This window comes from Opisthocomus hoazin, chromosome 3 (assembly GCF_030867145.1).
Source record: "Opisthocomus hoazin isolate bOpiHoa1 chromosome 3, bOpiHoa1.hap1, whole genome shotgun sequence".
Taxonomy (NCBI): Eukaryota; Metazoa; Chordata; class Aves; order Opisthocomiformes; family Opisthocomidae; genus Opisthocomus; species Opisthocomus hoazin.
Genome location: NC_134416.1, coordinates 46492524 through 46513885, shown reverse-complemented (window position 1 = coordinate 46513885; position 21362 = coordinate 46492524).

Here is a 21362-nt window from a genome sequence, read left to right as displayed (position 1 = left end):
CTAAAGTTGAAACTTTACTTCATACTCCTCTTGTTGAGTGTGATCAGGCTGCGGTTTGTAATTCTGCATATTTTTTTTCCTCAACCTATAATCAAAATGAGAAATTATGTCAGCTGTAGAGTCAGAAGTCATGAAGGAGGTTTGAAAGGTATAGAATCCACTCTCTTTGAGGCAGATGCTTGTGTAAACGTGGCTATGGCTTTGACTGTGGACACTGCTTTCTCCAGAATACCAGCATCTGCTCACTACCATCTGTATAAAGCTGTCTAAAAGTTTCATCCTCAATGAAGACAGGAAAAAAATGCAAAAGAGCAAACACAATAAAAACACCCCCCAAGCCAAATACATTTTAAAAATGGAACACAGACTGGGGATGATAATAACTTCTTGGAAGATAAAGGGAGATCCTTACATAAAATGTACCCCTGTCCTGTTTTCATTCTCTGCAGTACATGGGCTCTTTCAACTGTACTGAAGGGAATTACTCCTGGTACTTCTTCTCATAGTTTTACTTGGCACTTTTCGACTTCTTGTTAACGTCTTCCCTGGACTTCTCCACAAACTAGAATTAAAATATACAGGAGATCTGGAAGACAGCAATATTTTAGTGGTCATTGATAATTCATCTCCTATGAGCAATCATTTTGTTTGGATAAGTACCTTAAATATGAGCATATATAGCCACAAACTAATTAATAAAATGGATTCTAAAGGTTAGGCTGAAGTAAGGAAGAAAGAAGCAACAGTGTGTCACACTGTAGTTGCTAGAGGTGGATCAGAAACTTGTGTATAGTGAAGAAAATTCTGTTACCACTCTGCATAAATCTAAAGCACAGGTGATGTTAAAAACCCAGCAAGATTAATAGCAAACTCCAAGCTTTTTCAAACATCAGTGGCTGGACAGTAAACTACTCTTTCTCCAGCTAAATTCTGCGCTGAAACTCTCCAGTGATCTTTAAGTTAGCACAAAAAAGATGTGCTCACAACTGCCATCACTGGCCCTTAACAGAGTGTGCATTGCAACTACATGGGACTGGAGTGAGGTGGGGTTCAGCCACAATGCTGAAAAATGTAGTGTGAGTCAGAGGCAACGTTTGGTTTGCCTGGTGCTTCCTGTTGGTGTGTGCTTCACATTGGAGGCTCATCTCTGGCTCTTGGTAGCTGTAGGCCTTTCCAATTCAGTAGAAAGAAAGCACGTGGGCTAGAGAAATACCTTTTCTTCTGAAAGTCGAATCAAATTCACATAAACTCTTAAAAATAATCTTTTCCTTTCTTGTGTTGCCTTTCTTGATGACAGCTTTAAAATCTGGATTATCAGCAGTAACTGGTCTCACCACAGGTACTAGAAAGACCTGCAATGATGTCAACAGAAAAAACAAGGGCAGAGGAAGAACGATGCTCCATCACCATCTTCCTCTCCTTCAACACCTAACTGCTCAGTGCCTCTGTGCCCTTTCCAATAGTCCTGAAGAAAAGGCCAAGAGTCCCCTGCAGTCACGAGGGAAGAGAAAGCAAGGGTTTGCAGGTGACCTATCCCGGCCTGCCCACACAACAACCCCAGAAGTCCCTATTTCCTCTGCGGGATCACGTTAGAAAAAAGGCCCTGTTCTTTCAAGGGAAAGCAAGGAAAGGTTTAGGGAAGACAGACAGCGCAAAAGCACAATCTCACCACTCAGCTACAACTTTCCTCCAGCACCGCTGTTACAAACCTGTGGCTCACATGCCCCCAGATTTTTTCACTACACCGCTGTAGAATCAGTGTTCACCTCGCTGGAGTTTGGGCGACAAAAGAGAAATCACCTGGACTTTTTTTCATTAAAATACAAAACTAGATACCAAATTCTATATTTATGGAACATTGTTTAGCCTGTGCACTCCAGCCCTCAACATAAGGAAATACCACACTCAGTCACCCAATACCTAGCCACTACGATACATGTGCATTTACACAACCAGGTTTTTTCCCCAGGCTCTCTGCCTCATTCACAGATCAGCTACATGACATTGCTATATTTAAGTGGAAGGACAACCATAAATTGGGAATTTTGCATCTGTAAAGTGTTTTATTTTGCAATCCTGGTGAAATTCTTTGAATGAATAAAGAACATGGGGGGAGGGAGATGTGTGATATTTAACAATAGCAGGTGGGAAGGGCTTCAGCATTGTCTTTTTTATTACCAAAAGCTAAAGTAAAGAGCCGTCCTCGTCAGCACACTGCTTCAAAACCTTAACAATGTAGCAGGACATTAATTCAGCCCTGACTCAGAGGTAAGAACCGCACTGAATCACCGGCACGACTCTGCGCAGCACCCGCTTACCTTGCTGTAGCAGAGATCCAACTCCATCACTCCAGCACATGCAGGTTTTGAGTGAAAGCTGCTTAGTCGCTGACGTTGTTTCCCAGAAGACCATGACACTCTCTAGGTTTAAGTCAAATGTGCAGGATAGGGCAGATCTTAGAGTTGAACCATTAATTGTAACACTGGATACTTTGATACAGGATCATTTGCAGAGGTCACTTTTTATTCTAGAGGTTGGGAGGGAGGCCAGATGAGTTAAGTGGAGCAGGCAATCGAGCTGCCTTTTTTAGTTCGTAATTGGTTTTACTACCTTATTGACCAAAGGCTACAATAATAGTGAACCTAGGTAAAGGGAGGAGATGTTGGAAACACTTTCTGGTGGCTCCAGTTGCCAGGGAAACAAAGTTCTCCTGTCTCTCTGCATCCAGAAATGTTAGCTCTCTGTGTGAGCACAGCTCTCGAGAAATGGTGTATTTTATCCTCTTTGAAGACCAACAAGGGAGAGGAAGGGGAAAAAGAAAGGCAGGAAAGTATATGTAGTATATGTTTTTGTACACGTATTTTGGTTATAGCATACTGTAAATATTCAATGCAAGATTTGTGCTTTGTTGTTTATTTGTAGATGGTAGAAGTTTGTGTTACATTTTAGAATAAATTACTAGTACAGGTTTCAATTGTTACCTTCAGAAACCAACCCAATGAGACCCAGAGCATCGGGACAGCCTCTGTGGCCTGTCCCAAGACACGTCCACGGGAAAATCCTTGGGAGGGTAGGGCGAGACCAGCCACCCTCAAACTGCCAATTGCAGGGTGGCACTAGGTGAGTGTTGAAAGGTTTCTGACCCTAGGGCTTAAAAAAGGAGGTGTGTCGTACAGACAGGAGGTAACTGGCAGCAAGGAGGTCAGTGGCTGGGATTACGAAGTTCAGGAGATCATAACAAGAAGCTATTTGCTCTGCTCTGCTCTGCTGTCACCCTGCCACTCCCCAGCAGGCTATGGCACACAGGCCAGCACCTCGGAGCAAGGGCAGAGCTGTCAAAGCAGGTCACCACTTTGCTGTCTTCCCTGCATTTCATTTCATCAAGTTTCCCAGATGAAAGTTTTGTATCTTCTTTTTTCTGGAGCAGGCTGCAGCTGTGACTCCAGAGGAGATGCAAGGACGCTGCAAGCAGCTGAACATGGGCTGAAGAACAACTTTTAGTAACTCTCTTTAAAAGATAAAATTATAATATTCCTCAGCTATCTGTAGACCGCATACAGGTATCTGGTCTACAGACAGATCATCTGATACAGGTGGATATTTCTAAATAAAAACCAAAACAAAACCAAGCAAAGCAAAGTCTGTCTAATTATTATTTACAATTACTTCTCTTGTGAGGCACTATCAGTTACTGATCTTTCACAGCAGGTTGGCTTCCCAGCATGTGGAAGCTCAGTTCTGCTGGTAGCTGGTACGCTGCTCCAGGGAGAGAACAGGGATCAGCTAGCACAATGTGAACCTCCACTCAGCTTCAGCTCTGACACAAGATGCTGCTAATGCCATTGATAAGTTTTATGGGAATAAATAAAAGTCACTTTAAGATTAGTCTGATCATTTCTTTCTGGAATGATCCCGGTGGATTGTGTGGGATAAGTACTGACTTCTCCCTAAAGTGCTCAAGCTCTTGGAGAGCCTTCTCTTTAGATTTTTGACAAGAAAAGAAAGATGATTCATGTTCAGGAGGTAAGAACTGTGTTGATTGTATGCCAATGATACCCAAATCTTAACCTTTTTTGCTTCAGACTTAGAATTGTTTATTCATTTTTTCTGATCCCTGCCAGAAGTAAGAATCAGACTGAAAACAAAATTGTGTAGCTGGAGCTAGAGAAAAGAACGTTACATACATAACCCTTAAACCTCACCCCTCCCACATCCTCTGACTCCTGATTTTGGCATCTTCATTCATACATAATTAATTGCTTGAGCACAACAGTGTTGTGATAAAAGAGGGGTGAATTTAACTCTCTGAATAAGGGGTTGTGCCTGCACTGGCTGCCTAAGCCAGTCTCTGCTGGCTCCAGGATAGAGTGGGGAAGGCTAAAGCTCCTTTAGCCATTCCCTCTTCCCTTTTCCCCACTAATCTGTGAGTCCTATTAGTTGCTCAGCTGATACCACAGAGAAGCGACTCGAGCTGTGGGAGTGAACTGTGTATTAATAGTGATGCTGGGAGTGAAGAGTATCAGGAGAAACCAGGACAAAGGTCTCCTCAGTGCAGGAACAGGAGTGAAGTGAAAGAAGGAGCACTTAAATACATACGCACCACGGACTCTCATGAAACAAACCCTGAACTACTTGAGGTTATTTGAGTTTATCTGAGCCCCAACAAACCAAGGGTTAGGAACCAGCAAGCAATTACTCCAACACAAGGGCCACTTGTCAAACTGCAGAGAGAGCCCATCTAGCCAGAGCACACCCCCAAAACCACGGGCCCCATACCAGGCGGGGTGGGAGCACCCACGGGAGGAGGGTGCTGTACCCGTCCTCCATGCTGTTTTCGGAAGAAGCAGCAGCAGTGGGTGAAGGTGCCCTGGTACAGTGCCATCGAGCACGGGTGCCACCCGCTGGGACCAGGCTGCTGTGGCTGCCCCGGCTGGGGAAGGAGATGCCAGGGGCAGCTGGGCCCAGGCCCTGTACAGTCTTTTCCCTCCTCCCTTCGCCTGGCAACACCACATACCCATGCTAATTTGTTCCCTGATTATATTTCACAGAATCACAGAATGGTAGGGGTTGGAAGGGACCTCTGGGGATCATCTAGCCCAACCTCCCTGCCAAAGCAGGGTCACCTACAGCAGGCTGCACAGGACCGCATCTAGGCGGGTCTTGAATATCTCCAGAGAGGGAGACTCCACAGCCTCTCTGGGCAGCCTGTTCCAGTGTTGCGTCACTCTCAGAGTGAAGAAGTTCTTCCTCATCTTCAGACGGAACTTCCTCTGCTTCAGTTTGTGCCCATTGCCCGTTGTCCTGTTGCTGGGCGTCACTGAAAAGAGTCTGGCCCCATCCTCTTGACACCCAACCTTGAGATATTTATAGGCATTCGTAAGGTCCCCTCTCAGCCTTCTCTTCTTCAGGCTAAACAAGCCCAGCTCCCTCAGCCTTTCCTCATCGGAGAGGTGCTCCAGTCCCCTCATCATCCTTGTACCCCTCCGCTGGACTCTCTCCAGTAGCTCCTCATCTATTTATATTTACTCAGTGGTGTCATGCAAAAGCAAGGCACATACATTAAGCCTTTTGCAGCCATTTGCTTCAGTGTGTGAAATAGCAACATTTGTTAGAAAGTAAAGACAGGAAGACATTTAAGTTCATGTACAAAATGTCACAAAGAGGACAAATGGGCATTTTACTCTGTATTGTTTTATGCTGTTACTAAACTGTAGATTACTAAGTGTGAAAATGAATCTGAAAACTCATGCCAATATTTTGCAGCATATGGGAATGTGTCTTTTGAGACATTTGTTTAAATGAGTGATGTAAGAAGAAAATGAGTCAGGGCTCAATTTATCAGTTGCTTACAGCCAAGTCGGGTTTCAAACTGGAAAACTCATGCTTCACTTAGAAGGGTACTAAGCAGGTCACATAAAACAGAAAAGCCCATTTTTTTGCAATTACTTACTGCGTTTAATGCCACTAAATTCAGTAATACTGCTTATGGAGTAAAAACATCAGGCTAAAAATTTAATTTCTGAAAGACACGGTGGAGGGGAAGGAAACAAAAATCAGTAGAAAAGCATAGCACAGGAAATTGCAAGAGCAAGCCAGCTGAACAAAGCCTACAGAAGAAGAAAGTGTTGACTAGGTATCATTAGTGCAAGCAAGTGGCACCAAAAAGAAACATCCAGTATAAATTAAGACTTTGGCAGAGGAACAAAGGAAATCATCAAAGGCTTAAACATTGCACTGAAGTATATACCACGTGACTGGGTTGTCTTCACCTTTTTTCTGATTTCACCTCTTTTACTGTTATTATAACGGCCTATTATTACAAATTATCAGTATATTCATAAAGCAAATGGCAGTTTCTTTCTATTTGAATAAATTAGAATCCCATACCAGCTAATTTTCCAAAGTACTCTTCAATCGTGCTAAGAGAAGATTACTTGTTATGTTAGGTTGCTAATTGTTCTACGTGTACCGAAGGATTTTTTTTAGCAAGTGCAAAGATGCTTTGAAACCTCAAGAACAGAGAGTATTTTTGTGCCCGGTGATTTTATTTTCATTGTTTCAATAGCGTGCTTTAAGTGAAGACACACTGCCTGAGACTTCTTACTGGCTCTGCCATGCAAAGTGGCAGAAACTGCTGCTTTCTACCAGCAGGGAGAGTTGGCCAGTCAGGCATTTTACACAGCTGACTGTTACAGATGGAACAACCTGGGGTTTGTCCACACAGGCTATTAAAGCTTAAGGCATTCAACATGCATAGAAGTGCTTATCTCATATCACACAAACAAACCACTCATAAGCTTTAGAGAACGCAAGGCACGCATGCAGTTCCTGACAACATGTAACCCTTTGGCTCATTTGTATCCTACAGGCAGAAGCTCTCCTAAGAAATACTCATCTTAGAGAGATGGAGCACAGCAACCAGCTGCTTACGCAGATATTCAGTTTCTAAGAAAATCTGCATCATAACTAAAAGCAATGTTAATCCTAAAATGTACTTACAGTTGACGAGAATGTAAACGCTTTTTGTAGGTGTGCTATCCAGTGGTTCTAAGTAATTTTGCTCAACGAACAAATTCGCTGAGCCTGTCCAGCTGGCAAAGACACTGTCTTGTATACCAGGTTTTCCTCAAGTCCATTCCTGAGCACAATTTTTGTAGAAACTATCTATTTCAATTGCACTTTATTACTGCTGAAGGTGGAAGATGGATGCATATATCCACGTACAGGAAGAGTGAGATTCAGAGGGAGCTCCAGCGGCTGAGGCTGGCAAATGGATTTGTGCTTAGGGTTACAGAAACAACCCGTCTTTAGGCTTTAGCCTGTCCTCTTGGAGCCAGTCCACTGTAGATAAACAAATATACAGAGAAAGACAGATTGCTCTCTAGTCTAGTAGCCAAAACTCTTGCTGGACATGCAGAAGGCCAAGGCTCACCTACTTGCTCCAAATCAGATATACTAACTGTCTCGATCTCCCACACGCTGATTAAGTGAGCCTGTCTTTATACTGTGTTCCACCAGGAATGTGTTTGGTCTCATCCAGAACATTCACATTTAAACTGCCAATAGCAATTCAACCTGTAAATTCTAGTAAAAAATATTAAATGTTTCAACATGAATAATAAAATCATCTCACTGAATTTTTAGGAGTGAATCTGTATCTTACCTCAGTCATTCAAATCTAAAGTTTTGACTGTAGATTTTTGTCCGGGCTTCGGTTAAAACAGAACAGATTCTCTTTTAGTGAATGTTCCTTACAGCTAAGTTCCTCTAAGTAACTGCATTTTTCTGAAGCTGGCTGCATATTTTGCAGACACTGTCTGCTCCAAAGCTGATAACACCTAGTGTTTATAGTTACACTGAGCTAATGGTAGGAAAAGAATGCAGAAAAAAGCCCCTCTTTATAGTTATCACTACAGCATCCAAGGTCACCGATAGACCTTTTAGGTTCCGCAAGCGAGGAGTCGTAAATGGTCGCTTTTGCAGGGAGGGGCAGACAGGACAGGTGACTGATACTGACCAATGCAGCATTCCATGCCTCCCACGTAATACTCAGTTCAAAGCTGGGGGATCATGAATGTCTCGCTCTCTTCGTCCATGGTTGCCTTCTGAAGAGGACCCTGCTTGTTGTTCTGCCTGAGATCCTGATCCAGATCCCAATCCGTGCACCCCTGAGTCCAGCTCCTGTTTGCTGCTGAGTCCAGTTCGGGACTGCCTGGTACAGCCCAGCAGCTGCTGGCAGGACTCCTGCACCCAGCACCCAACTCTGGGAAACTCAGTATCGGTTCTGTATATTTCGCATTATTTCTCTTATTATTAATATTATTAATATTATTAGTGTCATTAGTAAAACCTTTTATATCCAGTTTTTCAGTCTCTCTCCCTCTTCCTCCTTTTTCCCTTCCCCTGGTGGGAGGGTGGGGGTTAATAGAGAGTGTCTGCCACTCAGTTTATTGCTGCCCTGCTTTAAATGGTAACAATTTTGAATTATATTTGCCTTGAATTCTACCAAGTGTTTATGTGATGGTTTAAAGCCACACGATGCTTGTAGAATGTTTAATCCACCTCTTAAATTGATGAAGAGTTTAGAAAGTCACGGAAAATATTCAGATTAAATTTACTGTGTTAGCAGTCAATAATAAATTTTGACACAATTATGGGTCCTCTAGCAAGACAGGTTTATAATTTATGATGTTTAAATTGATATAGAAGAGGCTAAAAGTTATAAAGAAAAACTTCTTCAAAATAAAAGATGTCCTACTGTTCTGGAATAGACAGGCAAGTGTAACAAGATCAAAATATTTATTGCAGCACTGCAAAATCTGTATCCTTCTAATGCTGCATGGCAGTGACCCACCCACACAGTATTGTTTCAGATATCACATCGTACACATGTCATCTCAGAAGGGATTTTCAGAAATCGTCTTGGACAATCACAAGGGTGATTCCTGGTTCCAAGGAAACAAAGGTCTGGGTTTTATAGGCAGATCTACTGATGGCAAAGGATAGTGATGGGATGTTCTTCTTCATGCTTTTCAGAACAATGCAGGATACCTCTTGTCTTTAACCTTCCTACCATTATTAGAAAAACTGAAAATACAGGACCAGCTTTTAGGAACAGAACACGATGAAAGAATAGAGAAGAGCTATTATTCTACAGGAGATGTGACACTCTAAATTTTGTATATAGTCTGGACTATACAGCACTGAACCATTTGAAAGCAGACAGAATCAAAAAGAGGCCTCTGCAGTTGTATGTGCTTTGCCTCAGAAAAAAAAGGAACAAGCCCAAGGCTGCCACGAACAGTTACATTCCTGGGTTTCTTTGGGGGAAAAGAGTAGATAAGCTGTTTTTATAATTAGATTTTCTCTTCCTTTGTGTGTCTATGGCAACAGAATAACAAGGGATCTTCAGAGTTCACGGTCATCCCCGCTGTTCAGCCCAGCCCCGCGGACAAGAGCAGTCCCACCGCCCCGGGAGGTGCTTCACGCAGGCACGCGGGGTTTTAGGTGAGGGTCCTCTTTCATGGATGTTGCCATGGAAGCTTCTTAGTAACTCAGCTCTGATAAGCCTTTACTGTGCAATTACCAGCTGGCAATTTGGCTCAAAAAGCCTACAATCCCTCAGCGCTGTGATTAATCTGAAGACCCGTGGCGTGTTTCAGCTGACACTAGTATTTTGTGCCCATGGTTTGCCTTGACTTGTTAGTTCTTCATTCAAACTGCTGGTTTTCCTAGTCACCCGTTCTCCCTGTAATTCCTATTCCATAGCAGCTCGTTTACCCCTATGAGTTAGTACATTATAGCAAATAGATGTATAATGAAGAAAAATTCATAAAGAAATACAATAAATATTTAATGATGAACTGTTGTAACTCAACTATTTCTGCACACCTAAGGTAAGAAGATAGTGATAATCAGGTGAAATAGTAATCTTATTTACATAATGCAAGTTTCTACAGACAGCATTTCTGCAGCAACTTGTTTCAACAAATTAAAGGCCAGTTTTGTTTAGTATTTTGCAGATTATGTTCATGATGATTTTTCTTTTGCAGATTTTGTCACTTGAAACACTAAATAAGACTACCATTTCCATATTAATAATTCCTTCTGGAGAGAAGGTGTTTCTGGGAGAGGATACAGGTTAAACATTTTTGAACCTATGTACCATATATACACACAGCTACTACTTTCCCTCTGTGATTGCTCGACGTCACTTTATAGCAATGCACTAAATGGATTTTGGGATTACACTCCACTAAAGTAATTTTCATCATAATTATGTATCCAGGTAGGTAGAAGATTTTTAAATCCCTGATATCTCCTTGTGTTTCCCTGTGGGCCTTTTTTTGTGTGTAACTGGCCACAATTAGATAAATTCTGCCAACAAAATTGTCTGAACCAGTCCTGCATGGAGGAAGAAGGGAAATGCCACTGGTCATGAGGACTTTCTGCATCTTGTGCACTCTGATTAATTCTAACACAGTGTTTTACAAACTGCTTAAGGACCACAAGACTGCTGTAAGGCAAATACAGTAAAAAGGCTTGCCATCTGTAAGACGGAGAAAACACATAAAGGGTGTACTGTGCTTCCAGACATGCAGAAGGAATCAATAAGAGGACTAGAAGCAGGCTTTAAAGTCCCTTCTTTTTTCCTCTACTTATTCTCTCCTTTACCAGATTACGTGTCTGGCCTTTCTGCAACCTTTCCTGTCATTCCTCTTCCTAAGGCTTTTTCCCTGTGTTAATATCACAGGCTAATAATGCATCAGACCTGTGAACCCTCAGTGAGTCAAACAGTCCATGTCTATCAACAGCTATCCAGTAGAGACAGGCAAGCCTTGGTCAAATTAGCCCTGTTAGTAAGGCCCTACGGGACAGGCCGTTTAAAATAGTGGATTATTTTTCTATTATTCCAGATCAATAAGAAGGATAGAAAATAAAATCATGCCCAACACCATACCCTGTGGAAACATCTGTCCTTAGTATTTCACACACCAACGGCATATTCAGGAAATTTGTGACATTCATTGTCTGAATACGGCTCTTTGCCATGCAGGAGAAGGAAAGGGACTGTGTGAGCCATTCAACTCTAGACCAACCGGTATTTTACTGGTATAAAATCCATATCCTATTGGTGGTGTAACTTTATGATAGAAAGAATTCTTAATCTGTGTGCACGAAAATAATTTCAGAAAGAGCACATCAGCAGTACTAGTAGCTATCTGATGTCTCAGTCACCAGTTTTAAAAACCCCGTTTCCACAAATAAAAGTATATACTCAATACCTACATAATTGATAATTAGTGCTTGCATTGCTAGTTTGCTTTGAAAGATATAAGCAACAATTAATTACAATTACCAAAGAAAAAATAGGCCCTTTGCCTTTCTAGTTTTCATTTTACTTCCCAGAAGGTAAATGAATTGCACATGATTTTATCAAACCTACATTTCAATAAGGCTTTATACATTTTTGCGGCTTGAAAATGATCACTTAGGAAATGTGAACGATACACGAGACAGAACAGATCTGCAAAGTGGTTTAGCCTTATGACCTTCTCAGTGCAACCAAGAAACAAGAAAACCAGAAAATAAGAAAGGATGACACATCTAATTCTGACACTGATATATCTATAAGGTGCAACAAGCATAGATATGAAATACAATTGCCAAATTATGATTTACCCCTGTTGGGGAGGATTCAAATATGGGGCTTTAAACTTCTATCAGATATTCAAATAGAATTGAAAAATGGCTCAAAAGTAATATATTCACTGTTAAGTAATTATCTCCATAGCTCTCCTTCTACAATAGAAGATACACATATTTTTGCTCCTGAAATACTATAGGAAGACATATCCTTCTTCCTATGAACATCTCCCAGCCTGCACTGGCATTAAATCTTTCCCATTCTTACTAGTAAGAAAGTTTTTTTCTTTTGTCTTTCTTCATTATACACTTAGCAGAAAAGAAATATTTTCTTTTCAATCAATTCTGCTGCAATTAAATTCTGAACTTATAAGTACTCATCTCTTTGCTGTGAGATCCAAACTTAAATTCCACTATACACATATTTGCCATATGAGATAGAGACGTAGACATGTGTAGAAGGAAGGTAATATTTTCCTTGGTTCAAATACGGTTTTTTTACCTTCTAGAGCACCAAATTTGTCCTAACCTAATGAGCTTAGCAACTCCTCCTTACTTAAAAAGCTTTTGTTCTACACGCATCAAGTATTTCATTTATGCAGCATAAATACAGTTGTATATAAAAAACACTGATAGGCAATATTAAAAATCTTTGGAGTTTTACACAGTTTTACCAACACTGTCATTCCCCTTTTCCTGTAAAGTTAAATTGTCAGTCGTTAAAAGTCATCAAACTCACAAAAGACAGATAATGCCTGACTAGCGAGGAGAACACTTCTAGAATGAATGATATTTTAAAAGCACATTTAAACGACTGTGGTCTAAATATGCTTTCACTGAAAACTTGAAGAACAGAATAAACATTGAAAAAAATTCTTCTATTGAAAAATGTTCCCAGTTACTTTGGTGACTACAATTAGTTGGCAGGATTAAGCCCTTTTGCTGAATCACCAAATTCAGCAAAATAGGCAAAAGTTTGAGGCCCCATCTGCCTTGCCCCACAGCAGCCATAAAAAAAAGCATCAGCAGCAGTCCCTGGATAACGATGAATGACCTCCCTCTACCACAAGCAAAGAAAGTCTCCTTCTGCCCGTTGCCACAGCCCTTGGAGGAGGGCTGTTCCCAGGGGGATTAAAATCAACCTTTAAATAAATTACTGATGCAGCAGGTAGAGACACTCACCCCTCCTCCTCTCTGAGACACTATTTTTCAATTTTCAGACAAATTTTTAATACTAGATCTGTGTTTTTTCTTCATGCTAACTTTCTGCTTTTAGCTTAATAATTTTGAGATAAATTGGCAAAGAAGTAAAGCATTTAGCCACTTCAGAGAACAAAGTTAAGCAGTTATGTTTTGCCTTGTATTTTGTTGAGGCTCTCTGGTACTAAAATCTCTTAGCAGAAAGACTTCATCTTTTTCAGAATGGAATCACTCTGAGCTACAAGAGCACTGCTCATATGGAAATTTCCCCAAATGGTGCTATGCTGAAAGCTTTTGAAAAATCTCACTTAGTAAGTGCCTTGAAGAGACTTGTCAGACCAGAGGAAGGTGACATCTCCATAGACTCGCCTCACCCTGAGCAGGTTGACTCCACCTGAACACAGCAATCTCAGCTCGTCAGGTCCTGCCCTGGTGCCGAGGCAGCAAGGAGGAAAAGAAAGAGAAGCACAGAGGAAAAGGAGGGGAAAGGATTATAAGGCTGGGGAAATCAGACAAATAAAGAGGCAGTGGCGAACAAAAGCAGGTGGCTGTTTGCCTGCTGCCTCTACTTAGAATAAAACCTAATAACTGTAGAACCTACATGGAAACACTGATTTTTAATTAGGGTCTCTGTAAAGAGATTGCAGTCTAGGAAAATAGGCTGTGATTACTTTTTATCCTGTTGACAGAGACAGTAAACATTATAGTCTGGATTTCTTGAATACTTTTTGCTACCTATTCCATTTCAAAATTTCTTTTGTAGCATATCCTTATTTTGAGTAGCCACTCAGCACAGAAATAATTGAATAACATAGAATAAATGCAGCTGAAAATGCAAAGACTGGAATGATATATCCTGAAAATTTTCCAAAATCCAGCCAGAGGGCAGTAACTTTCAGAAGGCTGGGTTTGCCTGGCCTGGAATCACCCAGGTCTCAAGCCTCTCCAAGTCAGACTACAGGGAATTACTACTACAGGGAATTGCTACTACTACCATTTTATGGTCTATCTTACTGTTCTTCCTTCTCTTTTACAAGCAACGTCCAGCAAGACAACGCACAAACAAAACCTTCAAGAATTATGTTCATGCTTTCCTTCATGTTGACTTTTTCATAGAATCATAGAATCATTAAGGTTGGAAAAGGCCTCTAAGCTCATCAAGTCCAACCGTCACCCCAACACCACCATGGCTGCTAAACCATGTCCCAAAGTGCCATATCTACACATTTTTTGAACACGTCCAGGAACGGTGACACCACCACTTCCCTGGGCAGCCTGTTCCAATGCCTGAGCACTCTTTCAGTAAATAAATTTTTCCTAATATCCAACCTAAACCTCTCCGGATGCAGCTTGAGACTTTAGGTCGAGGTCCATAAGGAATAGCATAAAATTACTTATTTTCCACCTTATTACAAAGTGGATGATAAAATTATCCTTTGTTACAATGGTATTTTATAGGTTTATAAAAATAAAGATGCACTGAAGTAAATCCCCCAAATAAATTTAAATTAGACTTGGAAAAAAGGATCCTTTGAAGTCCTGTGCTTCTCTGTGATTTCACTGCCTTGATGTCTGCAGCTATTCAGCAGTGCAACTGATACTGTCCTTGTAGTCTGGTGGAGTCTGTTTGCTACCCTATTTGCTACCCTCATTTGATACCTTCTGTTCTGCAGCCTAATATGGAGAACCTTTTACAGGCATGAGAGTACACTGTCTCAGTCAGGAGCATCAGTGTGATAAACTTCTGTTGCTTGCAGATGCCTTGACAGCCTGGTGGTTCAGCTCCACTACAGTAAAATTAACTTCTTTCTTGGCATTAGCAAAACAAAGATTTGTTCAAACCAAACTGTAGTCTTTGGTCCAATAATGTATTTGGAGATAAAAAAAGACACTATTTCACAAACCACCTAGGTACTTCCAGTAGCCAACAGGACTAATAAAACTGAGGTGCTAAAGGCTAGAGTAAAAATAGAAGGACAATCCTGACCTTTTTCCAGTCAACAGAAAAACACCCATTGAATGCTTCACCATCATGACTATACCTGTAATTTCCAGTATTTATGGGTTTTAGAAAACATTATAAGGGAAACTTTAGTATGTGAAAGATAGACATTATCTACACTGAGTTGTTCCTAACTGCATATTCTGCCTTTTTAAAAAATCTTTAAACAGTTTTTCACCTAACTCTTACATGGAAAACCTTGCACAGAAGTTTTCACAAGAGTTTGGTGAATTGCTTCTTTCCTGCTAATAAATATATGAGTTTGGAAGGACCGTTACTTTGGCATTTGAGTGTTTCTAATTAAATCTACATAAATTAAACACCATGCATAAGTGTCTAAGGAAAAAAACATTAATTTAGTGTGAAAGCATGGGGTTTTTTTATTTTCAAGCCTAGTTTGATTATGAACATGGTTAAATAAAGTATTTAATATTTGACAGGGGGACGAAGGATGGATAGCAAGTAAATTTTTTTTACTACTAGAAAAAATATACAGATAACAAACATTTATTTTGCAATGAGGTTAGTGTAATCTTCATGGCTAATCTAGAATGCAAAGCTGTATAACCCACACAGCAGTCTATCTGGTTTATATATGTTCCACAGAGATGACATGCTTCCAGCCTAGGAAAAAATGTAGTTGCTACTGAAGTTAATCAACATGCTATTCCCAGAGAACCATTCAATCACAGAATTAGAGGCGGTAATGGATTGGCAAAAATGCACTGTTCCAAGTGGATAAATGATGCTCAAATTGACATTTGGAAAACACAATGTTATTAAACCCTTCATCATATAGTACATTTTTAAGTGTACTTGCTTTGGAAGGAATTAGGCATACATCACTTCTATCTGTTTCTACTTTCCTAATACAAATATTAAAATAGGGTACTGTGCCCACGACAACTAATCTAAGCCAAGCCAGGGCACTGATCATTCTGGAGACCTTTAAGAACTAGTAAATGCTTTGAAAACAAAATAAGTGTTCCTAGCAGTACTGGAACTGTTCCTGATCTGTTTAAAACCTACTTCGTTAGCCTCTCCCTCATATGGCGCTCCTACTGTGCACCGTCTGGTGGGGGACTTCAACCACCCCGACATCAGCTGGGAAGACCACACAGCCAGGTACACGCAATCCAGGAGGTTCCTGCAGAGCATCGATGATAACTTTCTGATGCAAGTGGTGGAGGAACCAACAAGGAAAGGCGCTCTGCTGGACCTTGTACTAACAAACAAGGAAGGACTGGTGGAGGATGTGAAGGTTGGAGGTAGACTTGGCTGCAGCGACCATGAAATGGTGGAGTTCAGGCTCCTGCATGGAGGAAGCAGGGTGATAAGTAGGATCAAAACCTTGGACTTAAGGAGAGCTAACTTTGGCCTCTTCAAGGAGTTACTTGGAGGACTCCTGTGGGTCAGGGCTCTCAAAGGCAGGAGGGTCCAAGAGTGCTGGTCGCTCTTTAAACATCACTTCACCCATGCTCAGGATAGGTGCATCCACCTGAGAAAGAAATTTAGCAAAGGAGGCAGGAGACCCACATGGATGAGCAAAGAGCTTCTAGCGGAGCTCAGGCGGAAGAGAACGGTCTACAGAATGTGGAAAGAGGGACAGGTCACTTGGGAGGAGTACAGGAATGTGGTCAGAGCGTGCAGGGATGCGAAGAGGAAGGCTAAGGTCCACTTGGAATTGAATCTGGCAAGGGATGTCAAAAACAACAAGAAGGGCTTCTTCAACTACATCAGCAGCAAAAGGAAGGCTAGGGACAACGTGGGGCCGCTGCTGAATGAGGCGAGTGTCCTGGTGATGGAGGATGCCGAGAAGGCAGAGCTACTGAATGCCTTCTTTGCTTCAGTCTTCAGTGCTAAGACCGGCCCTCAGGAATCCCAGGCCCTGGGGGTAAGAAAAGAAGCATGTAGAGAGGATGACCTTCCCTTGGTTGAGGAGGACTGTGTGAGAGATTGCTTAGGCAATCTGGACACCCACAAATCCATGGGCCCCAATGGAATGCACCCACGAGTGCTGAGGGAGCTGGCAGATGTCATTGCTGAGTCACTCTCCATCATCTTTGAGAGGTCTTGGAGGACAGGAGAGGTGTCTGAGGACTGGAGAAAGGCAAATGTCACTCCAATCTTCAAAAAGGGCAAGAAAGAGAACCCAGGGAACTACAGGCCAGTCAGCCTCACCACCATCCCGGGAAAGATGATGGAGCAGCTTATCCTGGAGCTCATCATCAAGCAATTGGAGGAAAAGAAGATTATAAGGAGTAGTCAGCATGGATTCACTAAGGGGAAATTATGCCTGACCAATCTGATAGCTTTCTACGATAGCATGACCAGACGAGCAGATGAGGGGAAAGCAGTGGATATTGTCTACCTCGACTTCAGCAAGGCTTTCGACACAGTCTCCCATAATATCCTCATAGGGAAGCTCAGGAAGTGTGGGCTGGATGAGTGGTCAGTGAGGTGGATTGAGAACTGGCTGAATGGCAGAAATCAGAGGGTTGTCATCAGCGGCGCTGAGTCTAGCTAGAGGCTGGTAACTAGTGGTGTCCCTCAGGGTTCTGTAATCAGCCCAGTCTTGTTCAACTTCTTCATCAATGACCTGGATGGAGAATTAGAGTGTACCCTCAGAAAGTTTGCTGATGACACAAGTCTGGGAGGAGTGGTGGATACACTAGCAGGCTGTGCTGCCATTCAGTGAGACCTGGACAGGCTGGAAAGTTGGGCAGAGAGGAACCTGATGAGGCTCAACAAGGGCAAGTGCAGTGTCCTGCACCTGGGGAGGAACAACCCAAAGCACCACTACAGGCTTGGGGCGAACTTGCTGGAGAACAGCTCTGCGGAGGGGGACCTGGGATGCTGGTGGATAACAAGTCGAACAGCAGTGTGCCCTGGCTGCCAAGAAGGCCAATGGTATCCTGGGATGCATTAAGAAGAGTGTGGCCACAGGTCGAGGGATGTTCTCCTCCCCCTCTACTCTGCCCTAGTGAGGCCCCATCTGGAGTACTGTGTCCAGTTCTGGGCTCCCCAGTTCAAGAAAGATGAGGAGCTACTGGAGAGAGTCCAGAGGAGGGCTACGAGGATGGTGAGGGGACTGGAGCATCTCTCCTACGAGGAGAGGCTGGGGGAGTTGAGCTTGTTCAGCCTGAAGAAGAGAAGGCTGAGAGGGGACCTAATAAATGCCTATAAATATCTGAAGGGTGGGTGTCAAGAGGATGGGGCCAGACTCTTTTCAGTGATGCCCAGTGACAGGACAAGGGGTAACGGGCACAAACTGAAGCACAGGAAGTTCCATGTGAACATGAGGAAGAACTTCTTCCCTCTGAGGGTGACGGAACACTGGAACAGGCTGCCCAGGGAGGTTGTGGAGTCTCCCTCTCTAGAGGTGTTCAAGACCCGCCTGGACAAGTTCCTGTGCAGCCTACTGTAGGTGACCCTGCTTTGGCAGGGGGGTTGGACTAGAAGACCCACAGAGGTCCCTTCCAAGCACTGACATTCTGTGATTCTGTGATCTTCTCTATCCAACCATTGAATTTTGCTAAACGCATCTCACATAATTTTGTCCTTTTCACCTAAAAACAAGTAACGCAATTTGATAGCTTCTGAATTGTAGGCATTAGGTATACAGCACAATAAGACTACGGCACTGCCAACCATGGCATGCTTTCAAAAGTAGTCAATTTCCTGTGGCTGAAGATTAAAATGAAATAAACCGTTCTGAAAATGGTGTTGTCCTACCCTCTGGTTCCGATGGAGTTGAGCTTTTGTAAGTACGAACTGGCCTGAGAGAGGTTAAAGATGCATAGAAATTTCCTCTGTTTCAAAATTAATATGATGCAGAAAAATGAGTCCCTATAGCGGAATGCACTGGAGATCTGGACTGTAGCAATAGCAGAAGAAAAGAATTATCTCCCAGCAATGAACATCTAATCTATTTTCTTGATAAGTATGAAGTAATGACAGAGACTACAACAAGAGTTCTCATCCACTGCATCCGTCTGACAGAAGAGGAAAATGATGTGCTGCCACAAAAGATGAAGAACCTGTGAGTAAGGAAAATGGAAAAGGAGAATCACTGAGGAAAAGAAAAATACATGCAATGAGTAAAGGCTTTGAAGATGAGCTCAGTTACAAGAAAAGTATCAATAAAAAAAAACCCCTCTATGTCACAACAAATCCATAGCAGGATTTTTTTACAAGAAAGGCATGGACCTGTTAGAGTGGGTCCAGAGGAGGGCCATGAAATTATCAGAGGGCTGGAGCACCTCTCTTTTGAAGAAAGGCTGAGTGAATTGTTGTTATTCAGCCTGGAGAAGAGAAGGCTGCAGGGAGACCTTATTGCAACATTTCCATACTTAAAGGGGGCTTATAAGAAAGATGGAGAAAGGCTTTTCACTGGGGCCTGTAGCGACAGGACAAGGGGCAACATCTTTAAACTGAAAGAGAGTAGGTTTAGATTGGACATATGGAAGAAATCTTTTATGGTGAGGGTGTTGAGACACTGGAACAGGTTGCTCAGAGAAGCCATGGAAGCCCCATCATTGGTAGTGTTCAAGATCAGATCGGATAGGTCTTTGAGCAACCTGATCTAGTGAAAGATGTCCCTGCCACCCCTGGGATGGGTGACCTTTAGGGGTGCCTTCCAATCCAAACTGTTCTACGACTCTGTGATTCTATAACTTTTCTCCCATCCAAGCCACTGCCCTGTTAGAAAGCTACAACCTAGCTTCCATTACTGAAACTTGGTGGGACAAATCCCATGACAGGAGTGCAGCTCTCAATGGCTACAGCCTGTTCAGAAAGGACAGATGAGGAGGGAGGGGTGGAGGGGTTGCCCTCTACATAAAGAAATAGATAGAGTGTGAAGAGCTGTCTCTGCAGAATAGCCACGAGCAGGTTGAAAGCTTATGGGTAAGAAACAGAGACCAAGGAAACACAGGGAACCCGCTGGGAGGGAATGGCGTAGGTAAGCGAGCAGCTTTCTAGAGCTTAGTTGCCAGCTGCCAGTTGAGTTAAACCATGACAGTCCTTTTTGGCACCCAACATGGGACTCGAAGCATTGATAGAACAGCAGATCTGCCCAGACAATGTTAAAAAGAACTAGTGATAAGCATTCACTGCATCGGTTTGGTTGTCACTGGCCACAGTGTAAAAGACGTTACCTGTAATGAATGAAGACAAATATGAACAATAACCTGTTTAGAAAAATCACTTTCGAAGAGAAAGGAAAAAAACCCACAAGCACTGTTCATAAAAATGAAAGCATCTATCATGAGGAAACGAGTTTCTGCACCCAAGTGTCATTTGTGGTTACTAAAGACATCCTTTCCTCAGATATTGCAGCTACATTGAAATGAAGTAAGGGCATTAAAGGACGGTCAATGCCTATTTAGTGCAGGAACAGAAAAGGTAGCTCATAGTACAAAGGTCAAAATTATGTAGAACATAATCATTATGGAAAAGGCTAAGGTTTTAGAAACAAATGCATTATTTTTTTTGGAAGAAGACTGGTTAATAGGAGCAGGAAGTGCAATAATGGAAATACTTTCAGTCTCTGCAGTTGGGAGATAAGCAATAGTCTGTGACACACAGCTGAATGATTTGATAATAGATGAGAAAGCAGAACGAGGAGCATTTGCTCCATTTTAAAGACAGAAGACAAGACCCTGATTACCACACAGATGTTTCTGAGGCCAGAATTCTCATCTGTTTTAAGTAAAAGTAAGCCACTGGAGTGTGTATCTCCGTAGGCATACATCAATTCGTTTCTCTGCTAGTCTCTTATTCGGAGTACCAGTTAAGATACCAGTGAGAGAAGCTGAATTTGCAAAGCCTGTCATACCTTGATAGGTGTGCTATACTGTTAGTCATCTACTGATTGGATAAGCACTTCTGAAAGTGGTGGTTGGATTAACCCATAAAAGCTGCATGTGGAAACCAAGGAGGTGCATTTCAACCATTTTTGATTTTGGCTGCAGATGAAAATGGGCCACATGGACAAAGCCTGGAGAATTGAGTTGCGAGCAGCCTTTTTGTCACTGGACAGAACACAGGGTTCTCCTTCTGTGACACAGAACAGTTCACAGAGAGCCCAGATGTGTGAAATGCCCACTGCTCCATTTATTGTTGGAGCAGAGAACGTGGTTTTTCATTAATGCGCCAACAAGGTCCCGTTTCAGGGCAGAGAACCAGGAGGTATGTCCTCTTCACCTGGACCTAACTAATGCCTTTGGGAGTGCAAATATTCTGCAATTCTGTCACACACATGCTTGGCCCGACTGAAAGAGCAAAACGCTCCTACACTTTTGCTAGCTTGTTGTTTGCTTCCTGAATCAGCTGGTATGATACTGCATCGAGGAAGAAAAGCCGTGACTAAGAGAACTGTTGATTCATTTTTTCACAAGCTTTTTACCACTGGTTATGGAGGGCTATGCTGCTGCACTGAAACCCCGCAGAGTGGAAAACCGCTTCATCCTAAGAAAACGCTGCCAAGGAACTGCCGAAGCTGCTGGCCATT